A 12,420-nucleotide genomic window follows, 5' to 3' on the forward strand; every position below is an offset into this window, starting at 1 on the left:
GTATGATGTTATTATCAGTCATTTGCAGCTGTATTATTACAGTGTCAGTTTTTTTGAAATCATGATCAAGCTCATATGGAAATGAGCTAGTTTTTTGAGGGTTTGATCAGTCTCACCATTTGTTTGTGAATTGTATCAATATGCCTCTATTGAAGGCCAATGCTAGGCCCTGATCAACCTGTGATTCTTCATTTTCTTGACATTTCTCAAACTGTAGAGGTCTTATATGCAGTGAGAATGGAATTGGTTGATGCTGCATTTTCACTCCTCAAAGGTCCATATTTTGCTGTATCGCTCTTTTAGCGGTTTCTAAGAAGCTGGCAGAAGGGAAATTCTCAATTGAGAACATGGATCATAAAACAGCAGCCAAATGGGAAGAGATAACATGCAATGACAGTAGAAAATTTCCTTGTAATATTTGAATAGTTATCATAGGCTTTGCCCTTTCTTATGAAGCCTCAGGCCTAAACTTCCCAGTAACGAAGATTTGCATTGCCTGCTGCTTCCTTGATATCAGAATAGCTCATTTTCCTTTCTTAGTATATTTTGTATAGTTGTTATAGTCTAAGATGCTAATTATCAGGATGAGTTTTTCTTGTATTAAAGTGGCAGCAAGAAGAGTTGATATGTATCTTCTGTAATTTGCAGGTTGGGTTTGGACAAACATGTTGTACACCGCTTAGACCTCATTGTGGGGAATCCCTTGTGAATAATTTGTGCCTATTAGCCTTTAAGGAAGCTGCAAGCCCAGCCTCAAAGACAAAAAGATTCGAGCCAAACTTGATGATGTCGAATGTATTATTACATACCTCTCAAATTATAAAAGGCATCCCCATTGTATGGCCTCATTTTTGTATTTCGTACTCAAGTAAAGCCCCATTTTGATACTTCTAACTATCCTCTTTTATGGCTCAGTACTAATTTTTGTATATTTTATACTGAAAGGTCGCATGAGTTTAATTATTTATTTATTAGCTTATTTGCCAAATAGATGCTTATTCAAGAAAGTGAGTGGCCCAATTTGATCAAATTAGATTAGCATATTAGTACTTTGTTGCTTGCTTTTTGGGGTTCTTTGAAAATCTATTATTCTTGGCTAGGCAGTTTGAGCATGCGATTTGAAACTTGATAGTGCTAACCTTAAACATAACATTGGTAAGTGGTTGCCGTTTTCATTTCTCTTGTATATGCCACATGTGTAATCTGGAAGTTTAGTTAGTTGATATTCTAATGTGACAATTGAATTAAGGCCGGAAATTAGCTCAAAGCATGAGTTCTAAATCGTGCATGCTTTCATTTTTTTTTGGGAAAATTAGGTAAGTATATGTTTTATTTTCTGTTATTACAAAAATACCTAAACATTTCTGTTATCATACATAAGTATGTTTTTTGAACTTCATAACAAATTTTTTTTAAAAAAAAAACTATCTATTTTTGGTTCTTCAATAACCGAAATTATTAAAATTTTGGGTTTTGTAAAACTGAAATTTTAATAATTTTTGTTTTTCAACAACCATTTATTTTAAGACTGAAAGAGTAAATTAAGAGAGGTTTTAACTTGGAAGGAAAGGGAGTGGACCGACACGAAGGCCTTTCCTTGTAATGGGGGGAGTAGAGAGAGAAGTTGTAAGAGAGAGGATGAGAGAGGAGCCTATGTTGTGGGGGTTAGAGAAAGAAAAAAGACGCTGTTTCGGGATGGATTAAAGAGAGAAGAAAGGTCCTCAGAGAGAGATTCTAGACAGTGGGGTTGGTTTTAGAGAGAGTGTGGGTGGAGAATGTTAGAGATGTCTCATAGAAAAGGGCCATTTTCCATTTATGGAGAGTTGACTGGATCATCTAGTCTCTGCTTATTCAAGGGTTATAGATGGAGTTTAGGGCCTTTAATACTGAAGCTAGATCTCTAATCTCTTAATCCCTGAGATTTCTCCTAAATTTAAAGGCTCAAGCTAGTTGTTCCCCTTAATTTTATCGAACAACTATGACTTTGTGGTCTTAAGGTCAATAATATTGGGCTTTGTTTGGGCGCTAAAGACAAGCCATTTTTAGATCGAAAATAAGTAGTTTCGTCTTTTTTAAAAGAAGTTATTATGAAGTTCAAAAAAATCGAAAATGGGTAGTTTCTTCTTTTTTAAAAAAAATTGTTATGAAGTTACAAAAACTGACATATTAATAATGGAAAGTTTTAGGTATTTTCATAATAATGGGAAATAAAATGGATATTTACGTAATTCCCCTGCCCCCCTTTTTTTTCTTTCTGTTATGTGGTTTTTCCTGTATTTTGTTTTGGCCTTTTGGACTGGGATCATCTGAGATTACTTTTTCCTTTTTTGTTTTTTATATGATTTTGGTATAGTTTTGCATGTTGGTTTGCAATATTTGTAATTTTAGTAACTCTCAAAGTTTTATTTCTTAAATTCTAATTCTCTTTGATGATCTGCAACTTTTATGAAATGGTGGATTTTGGGTTCTCTGCTCTATGGGTTTTGCTAATGAGCATTGAAAGATCTTTGGGTTTTTTATTTCTGAAATTTTATGCAGTTTTGTTGCATGTCCAGCCATGTATTTTCATCATTGTTTACTCCCTTTCTATTTTTGATAAATGGAAACCTCATGAAAGAAAGTTTACCAGTGCTCATTTGATCTCAAGTGCCCTATGCAAAATGACCAAACAGGATGGCATAGGAGAGGCTTTGCGAATTCTCAAGGAAGAAAATATATGTATCTTAAGAGCTGAAGACTGAAAACTCTCCCTCTTCTCTCTCTCTTCTCGGTATTCGGAAAATTATATCTAGAAAATAAGTTTCAAATTATACAGATGAGTTCTCATGATGCAGGCTTCGGTGTGTGTTTTAATCGTGTTTTGATTTTATGTAAATTATATGTAATAATATAAACTGGTCTCTTGTGGGTTATCTCCAGTGAAGTTTATAAAAAAATGGTTCAATATATTTCAGGACATAACTACCCAGGTATTGTATTTGAAATGATATATCTAAAAAGTTGTGTATAGCAGTTGCTAATATTGGCCAACAATTGCCTTCCCACACCTTATATTGGAAAATTTTCCAAAAATTATTTTCTCCATTACATAAAATCATATTGTATTGTGGTTTGAATGAATTTAATGTGATGTTAATGGAATGGCATGGATTAGCTTGTGTTGTGAATGCAAGAGAAAATTAAATTTGGACCTATCTCTCTCTCAGTCTCTCTCTCTTTGTAGGGGAAAGTTTGTATAAAATTGCAACCTTATACCGTTGAGGAAAGGTGCATCTCAAAAATCCTACAATAAAGAATATTCCCATATAGGAGAACCCTCCAACTGATCATCTCGCCCTTGAGATGAATGGACATGAAGAAAAAAAAAGGAATCCAAGTTCAAAAATTAGTACATCTTGTTAAAAGTTATCTAGATCGTCTATTGTCAAGATTTTCAAGTATTTATTGATTTACTTGATTTGTAACATTTTTAAATTTTAAATATTTTAATTGAAGATAAATTTTTTTTTTGAAGCCATCATAAGATTTTTGACGTCGAAACAACGTCTCTAAATAAATTTTATAGGTGTACTTGACTTCTACAACAGTATAAGGAGACAACCTTATACAAACGTCACCCTCTTTTTTTATATATATATATCCTCTATCTCTTGCATTCATCTTGGTAAAATGTTATAGCAATGCGATATGAGGGCAAAATAAAAATGAAATTCAAATCTATTACATATTTTGTTGTTTCACCGTAAAATATGTCTTAAAGAGTAACATATCATGTAAAATTTTGGGTGTTATTGGAAATGACATTGCAAACTCAGTAATTTTGAAATGTAGCCGCACTTGGACAAAACACTAAAAAAAAGAATCAATAATCACACCAATGCAAATTGTTAATTTTTTAGAATAATAATAATTCATAAAAAAATTTAAAATTTTCAAAAAAAAGATATTCCAGACAATCCAAAAAGTGAATTTACATATTCATGAGTTCAACTAGATGCAATCCAAACAACATATACCATATTCCAAAAAATGCCAATACGGGTATAGTTGAACCTAATGTCTCTAGAGAGGAAAGCCATCCATAGATTTTAAGGTTTTTTTGGTTGCTTTAATGGCTGTAGAACCTGCACTTCTCAGTGCGCATTGTGAGTTCCCATGTGTTCTCTCCTCTTCCATTCTATTTTTGATATGTGGGTTCATATAGCTTTAATGGAGCAGAAGATGATGATTAAGAAGGTGAGATATTGATGAATTTGAAGGCTTCTCTAATAACATACTTGAGTTACCCTTGATGAAAGAAGGATTTGCCCACTAAACTTTTTGCTTTTCCTTTAAAACAAGTATACAAAGATACCATGTACTTTTAATATGAGGTGGTTACAATCGCTCTCGTCCATCAGACTTCAAATCGGGTGGTTATAAGTGTGTCGTTGATTAGACTCAAACTTCAAAAAAAAGAAATTTCTCCAATTTTGCCACGTACCCCAAGCCATATAATTTGATATTTAATAGCTTGTAGCAATTTGGGCCTGCTTTTAATAAAGATAACACAGTCTCAAAGTATACAATCCCGACCAATGTAAGAAAAATCGGGGCGGCTCAAATTCTAACTGCCTGGTTAAATTGGAACCAGCCACTGTCCGGTTTCGGTTTTGGCCGGTTTTAGTTAACCGACAGGGTATTTTGAAAAAATTTATATAAAATCCCAAAAAATAAGGGATTTTGTTTGTAATACATTTTTAAATGTTTTCATCATTGCGGCAAAGACTGAAAATTGTTTTGGCCACTAATACTTATTTTTACATTTTTCCATCTTTTTTGGAAAATTTTAAAATACCCTTGGCACAAATCGATTCTTTGAAATTTATTTATTTCATTAATTTTCAACTTCATTTGGGTGTACTATGTTTAATCATGCTTTAAATATATTTTTCATATTTTTATTAGAATTTTTTTGTATTTTTTTATTTTTAACACTTTTTTTACTGTCCGGGTCTTGCCTTGTTAAGCCGGTTGAACCGTTCCGGTTCAATTTTTCCTGCACTGATCCTGACCGATAAATCCCAAACATTAATCATTAGAGAAGTCCTTAGAGCAATGACATTTGATGCAATTCATTCAACCATTTCCCATTACAATATTCAAATTTAAGCATAGTTCCTATTCCAATTGCTTTTCTTATTCCAATTTAATCTTAATTTATACAAACTTTAATCGAATTTCAAGTCCTAAATATCACTTAGTCACACGCTAATCATCGTAGGATTTGTGAACCTTAATGTAGACATCTTACTTTGGTTAAGGATTGGGACTTGAATGAGGGTTTTAAATGGCTGGAAAAGTTCACATACCATGAACATTAAAAAAAAAAAAAAAGTTTATATAAGGGTAAGGTGCACCTCAAAAACTCCCGTGAAAAGGTTTTTTATTGTCAACTATCATCTTAATCTCAAGATATGTAGGCGTGAAAAAAGAAAAAGACATTTCAAGTCTTAAAAACAATGCATTTTGTAATGTGTTAGCTGAACCATCAATTTTCAAGAGTTCCAAGTATTTGTTGATCTGGGAGACTAACACTATTTTTTAAGATTCAGTTTTTATAATTAGATATGATAATAGATTTTTCAGATGGATTTTTGGCATTGAAACAAAATCTTTCGGCATCATTTGGAGGTACGCTTTACTTCAATTGTTTAAGGCCTCAAAAAATATAAAAGCGTGAAGCTCCATCAACCAATTAGAGTTTCAAATTTCAAATAGTTAGTATGTACATGCTGGTAGTTATTCCAGAAAAAGTTTATATAAGGTTGTAACCTTAAAATATAGAATTAAAGTGAGCCCAAAAAACTATCGTAAAAGGTTATTTTTAAGTTGAAAAACCTTTTAATCTATCATCTCAATATCAAGATGAAGGGATATGATATGAAAAAAAATGGAATCCGAGTTCAAAAAGTAGTGCATCTTGCAACATACTAACTAGACTGTTCATTTTCAAGATTTTCATGTATTTATAAAACTACTTGATTCGAACCATTTTTGAAATCTAGAATTCTGTAATTAAAGATGAAAATAGATTCTCAAGCGTACCTGAGAATATTTGACATTAAAATTACATCTTGTGATAAAATTTGGGGGTGCAACTTGTTTGTATTGTTTAAAATTGCAACTTTATGGAAAGCACATCCTTTCTAAAATATGATAGTGTACAATTTAAAGTCATTTTCGAGTACGAGAATGTGCAACCCCTTGCTTGGAGTCAGAATGGGATGGGTTTTTAAATACAATTAGAGGGTTGCCAAAGTAGCCTCGAAGACAAGCCTATAATGTAACTTGAGTACGGGTGGCAACGGGTCAAATACAGGTTGGGTCCGGTTTTAGCCGGACCGGTCCAAAATTTGGACATGTACCCGGACTTGTCGTGTCTCTGGTTTGGGTCGAATTCATTGTCACCCTATGACTATGAGTTTATTATTTTTATTTTTTACCTTTTTTTCTCCATCATATAGTTTATTACTGTAAGCTTTTTTTTTTCTTGCCAATAATACGGTAAATATTGTCAATATTGTGATAATATGAACACCTAGCGTGCTCCTAAAGACATATGATTGCCATTATATACCCTATGACTACTGGTACAGGTCGGGTACGGGGCGGGTCCAGCTGGACTAATACTCGGTCCCAAGGTCAGGTATACCCATTGGGTCCCTGGTCTAGTTGAGTCCATTGCCAACCCCAAAATCCAAAAAATGATTTTATTATGTTATGGGTATCTTAGTAATATAATTATACGTAACGTTTCATTCTTACTATATCCCCACTGAACTACCTAAAAAAAAACAGGTTTCTCACTGGTTAGAAGGGTTGACGAGCGTGCATTGGCCAATTGGGCTTTTCAGACTATTGCTGGTAAGCCCAAACATTTTTTAGACCGAGCCAAGGCTATGGCCTAGCTGGAAGATTTTTGAAGTATATGTGAAATATAGTATTTTCTTTGCATTTATGTAGAGCCAGGCCTCAAGCCCGATTTTTTTGGGTCTAGGGTGGCACAAGGTTTATTATCATGGATTCAATTTAGTTCGGGCTTGGCGCAGGCCTAAAATCATTTACTGGGCACAGGCCTACCCTACATTGTTTCGGGCGGGGCGTAAAAATGGCCCTGTCACTAGTAAAGCCCTCTTAAGTATCACAATTTTTATCTAAAGCACATATTCTATGCTCCCACGTGAGTGTATTATATACCTGATCTCTCGGGCAGATGACTAAAACGAGGAGATTTTTTCAATCTAATTTTTTGGAACCACCTAAATATTGCTAGATGATTATTTTAAAATATAAACTCTGAATTTTAAACTTTCTAATACTTAGATCTTACCCTTAAAAAAACTGGACAGTCCTTGTTCAAGCTCGAAACACTATTTTTCTCAAGTGCATAGAGAGGGTCCTAAAATTAATCCTAAATTGGGTTTTATCCGATGGAATAAATGAACAACATGCTTTTGCAGGAGCATGAAATTTTATTTTTTAGCCATGCAAAGTCATTTTCTAGTGAGAAAACATAAAAAGGGAGATCGGGGTGGCAACGGGTTGGATACGGTTGGACCCAGACCGAATCCAAATTTTGGACTCGAACCCAGACCCATCAGGTCTCGGGTCTACCCGTAGGATCCCGGGTTTGATCGAATATATTGTAACTCTATGTCTATGAGTTTTTTTTTTTTTGCTCGTTTTATACCATCATATACCCTATGCCTATGAGCTTCTTTTCTTTTGCTAATAACATTGTAAGTGCATATACCCTATGACTATAAGCTTCTTTTCTTTTGCTAATAACATTATAAGTGTTGCCAATATTGTGACAACATGAACATCTAGCTCGCGTGCCTAAAGGCACATGGTTGCGATCATATATCTACAGGTATGGGTCGGGTGACTTAAACCCAAATAGTATTCAGGTCCAAAATTTGAATCCATACCCCCAAACCTGAAGTCGAGTATACCGACCAAGTCCCGTGTGTAGTCGGGTCCACTGCCACCATAGATAGAGAAGGTCAGAGAGAGAGAGAGGGTCCAAGATTTGACAAAGATTGCAAGTCTTCCTCTTGATTTAAATAGTGTTCATGATGTGAGCTGGGACTATGTTATTTTATGTTGGAAAATGGCGTTCAAAAGAGTTGGCACGTGCGACAAGGGGAAGTGAATAACGAAAGTGTGGAGGGAAGAAAAGGAAATGACTTTTGAATGGGAAGTAGGGAGGGGGACATGACCAAATTAAATGTCAATAAAGAATCACATGATCCACACAAATCTTATTAAATACCAAGCACACAAAGAAGCAAACAAAAAAACACACGTGTGGAGAGAGAGAATGATGTTGCCTTGGCATGGAAAAGAGAGAGAGATTTGGAGACAAATATTTTAACCCCACTAAGGAAAACGTTTATATAGGGTGCACTTCAAAAATTTCACTAGAATAGGTTGTTTTGATGCTCAAATATCATAAAATTGATCATCTCGACCTCAAGATGCATGGACATGAGAATAAAATGGATTTCAAGTTTTGGAAATAGTATATATTGTAATATATTTTTGGACCGTCAATTTTCAAGATTTTCAAGTTTTTATAGATTTGGTTGATTTACACTATCTTTGAAGCTTTAAATTTTATAATTAGTTATGAAAATACATTAAGGCTATCACAAAGATTTCTAATGTTGAAACCACATTTCTCGACACTATTTGAGGGTGCGCTCTATTTTGATTGTTTAGAGCCTCAGCTCGACTCTATACAAACCGCACCCACCAACTAATTTGATCAGCTTATGCGCATGTTTTTTTTTTAAGAGAAATTATCACAAACATACCTTAATTTAAAGTTAATTAGAAAAAAAATCCTAAACTTTCGTTTATCTCGTCTATGCCATTTTTCATCATTTTTGGCTTTTTTTAGACCAAAATGACCTTCACGGTAGTCTTACTACCGTAATACATATCATTTTATATGGTACTTAAAATACCGTAGTAACTTCAAATAATATTATGGTACTTTAAGTATCGTAAAACTCTGGTCATACCGTGAAGCCAATTATGGTACTTTAAATATTGTAAAAATTAACACCCATTATACGGCATTTTAAATACCGTAAAAACTAACCCATCTTATACGGCACTTAAAATGCCGTAAATCCTTTTCTCATCCTATTTATATTTATCTTTTTTATATCTAATTATTTATTCTTTCTCTCTAATTCTTTTTAATATTTATCTCTGCGTTCTCTCTCTATTTATTTTTTATCTCTTCTTTCTCTCTCTACAATCTTATCATCGTTTCCTTAGATAGATCATGTCCTTTGTTTTGCATAGTCGAAGTCAGGGTTTGATTACTCTCTCTAAGGAAACAACGATGAGATTGTAGAGAGAGAAATTAGAGATAAAAAAAAAGAATTAGAGAGAAAAATAAGTGATAAATATTAAAAGGAATTAGAGAGAGAAAGAATAGATAAACATAAAAAAACTTAGAGATGAAAGAGATAAACATAATGAGAAAAGATTTTACGGAATTTTAAGCGTCATATAACATGGGTTAATATTTACGATACTTAAAATATCGTATAAGGTTTAATGTAATAAAATGCCTCAGTATTACGGTACTAAAAGTACTCTATAAAATTCCCTAAGTATTACGGTACTTAAAGTACCATATAATAGGCGCTAACTATTAAAGTAATACGACTACCGTGAAAGTCATTTTGGTAAAAAAAAAAAAAAACGAAAATGAGGAAAAAGGATGCAGACAAGATAAACAAAAGTGCGGGGTTTTTTTTTTTCCAATTAAGCTTAAATTAAAGTATATTTATGATAATTTCCTTTTTTTTATTACCACTATTAAAAATATATATATATATTTGAAAATTTGAATATTAAGTTCATACTTTTTTTAATTTTAATTTTTTTTCCAAACTGTTGTTACGCTGGATTCTCAAAATCTGAAGTTAGTTTGTGAAAATTCTCTATTGCCCGTAAGCTAGCCCGCATGCTTACTATATGAAGATAAAAACTTCATAATTTTACAATCGGAAGTTTACAATCAGCAGGCTTGTGAGCTTGGCAGATGCAGAGACATGGGAATTTTACATTCCAAAGTTAGTTCATATTTTCAAGATTTGAAGCCTTATAACCATTTTGTTTTTTGGTAAGTCATTGAAGGAGAAAACCCCCATACCCGATTTTTATTAACAATGAAAAAGAAAAGATACAGCTCATAAATTTACAACTCTAGAATAGGGGACTTGTGCCACATCATGAAGTAATGCAAGAGAAATAAAATCCGGTAGTTTTGATTGCCAAACAGTGCCCTCTGAAAAAGCTGTGGCTTTCTTGACGAGTGCATTAGTCATCATATTTGCCTCACGAAATATATGGTCTAGGGACCAAGCATGATCCAAAAGTTTATGACAACAATTAGCATCAACAATATTGAGTGCCCATGGAGCTTTGCATCGGTCATGGATTATATTGATCTCATGGATTAGATTGATTTATAATGAGGCGTCACTCTCAATCTGTAAGGGAAAATAGTTAAGTTAGATGGCCAAGTCCACCCCTACTTGCAAGGCATAGAACTTTGCAAAATTGTTTGATGCTATTCCTAAGGTTTTGGCAAACACACCAATAAAGGAGCCATTATCACTTCTAAGAACGCCTCCACCACCTGCAGGCCCAAGATTCTAGAGTGAAGCCCCATCAATATTTAATTTTAAATGGTTAGGATGAGGGAAAGACAATGCAACCGAAATGGGGGTTTTGACTTTCTACCAAAGCCACTTGATTTAGAAGTTGTCTACTATTGCTTTATCTGACAAGTGGAAGGGCCAGACTTTATCTGGCAAGTGGAAGGGCTAGGTTTTGGCATTCGCCATATCTTTGACATGAGAGGTGATTTTATTGAACAAGTGTTCACGTTTAGATATTTTCCCCTAAAAGACTCGGTGGTTTCATTCCTCCCATAACATCCAGACCATTGTGAAGAAAAGAGAGCCAAATATTCAACAAACCTTTTGATTTGAATCTAACAGCAATCAATTTCTTGAGCATTGTCGCAATGGATTTGTATGGAACAGTGTTCGCAAAATCAAACCGGAACGGTTAAGCCTGGAAGCGGCTTAACCGGCCTAACCGATAAACCGGTTGATTCAACCGCTCTAACTGGGGAAGTTCCGAGCTGTCAAACAAGTGTTAAAAAAATAAAAACATAGAACAAAAATCTAATAAAAAATGAAAATCATATAAAGAATGATTAAAGCAAAACACATTCAAATGAAGTTGAAAATTAATGAAAAGAATGGATTTTAACCTATTTTATATTTTCCTAGCTCTATTTTTTAAATTTTCTAAAAAATATTAAAAAAATATAAAAGTGAGTATTAAGGTTGGGGCGATGTGATAAAAAGTGCAGTTGTGCTACAAAATCTCATTAGAAAATCTAGTTATAAAATCAGAAACTCATATGATGGTTTGAAAATTTCTTTCATCTCTATGAAGTTTGAAGTTCTAAAACTTTGCCCGAAGTTAACCCTTTCTGTATATATACACACATGCATACACACATTTTGAAGCAAAAGAGAGAAAAAGAGACGATTTGATGCGGATTGAATCCAAATAGTCAGGCCTGACAATGAGCCATGTGTTCAAGTGCGGCCTAGTCAGCCTAACCTTGAAAGACTAAGGGCTTTGTGCTAAGGCGATGTCCATGACTGGGTCGCCATAGCCCAACCATCTTTCTTTCCTTATTTTTGTTTCTTTTCCTTTGAATTTATTAGGCCCGACTTGGTCCTGGCAGTCCTCAATATCTTCAGTTGGTTTGATCGAACCATCGATAGCCTTGTAGCATACAAAGAGAAAAAATCTCAGGGTATGTTTGATTACCATTTCCACAAAATCTGAAAGTTGCAACTAACATGAAATAAAACACGTTTGCTATGCATGAAAAATATATTTATGAAAGCATTTTCACACGAAAGAACTCCCCCATATGATTATGCCAATTGGTCCCAATGCATTTTTCCACACCAACTTGGCGGCCATGTAGTATGAGAAAAACTCCCAAGTCTAGTATCATGGGGGAATTCTTTCATGTGGCGCATGCCAAATGTGCTTATAATCAAGAGACCTTTCATGCTTTGTTGGAAGCCTTAAAGTGAAACGTAACCTTACGGCTTCAAACAAAGGGGTAATCAAACATAGAAGGGAGATTATGTAGAATACTCTGGATAGTTCTGCCAATCAAATATGCCCTAATGTTCTTCATAAAGTTGGGAAGGAAAAAATGCCCTATAGTATTTTTTTTTTTTTTTTGGTAATTCAGTAGTGAAGATCGACCGCCACTTATTTATTTCAAATAGTTGAGGAGTTGGCTTTTTTAAA

The sequence above is a fragment of the Amborella trichopoda genome, chromosome 1, assembly GCF_054954075.1.
Source record: "Amborella trichopoda isolate Santa Cruz 75 chromosome 1, AtrichopodaSantaCruz75HAP2 v2.0, whole genome shotgun sequence".
Taxonomy (NCBI): domain Eukaryota; kingdom Viridiplantae; phylum Streptophyta; class Magnoliopsida; order Amborellales; family Amborellaceae; genus Amborella; species Amborella trichopoda.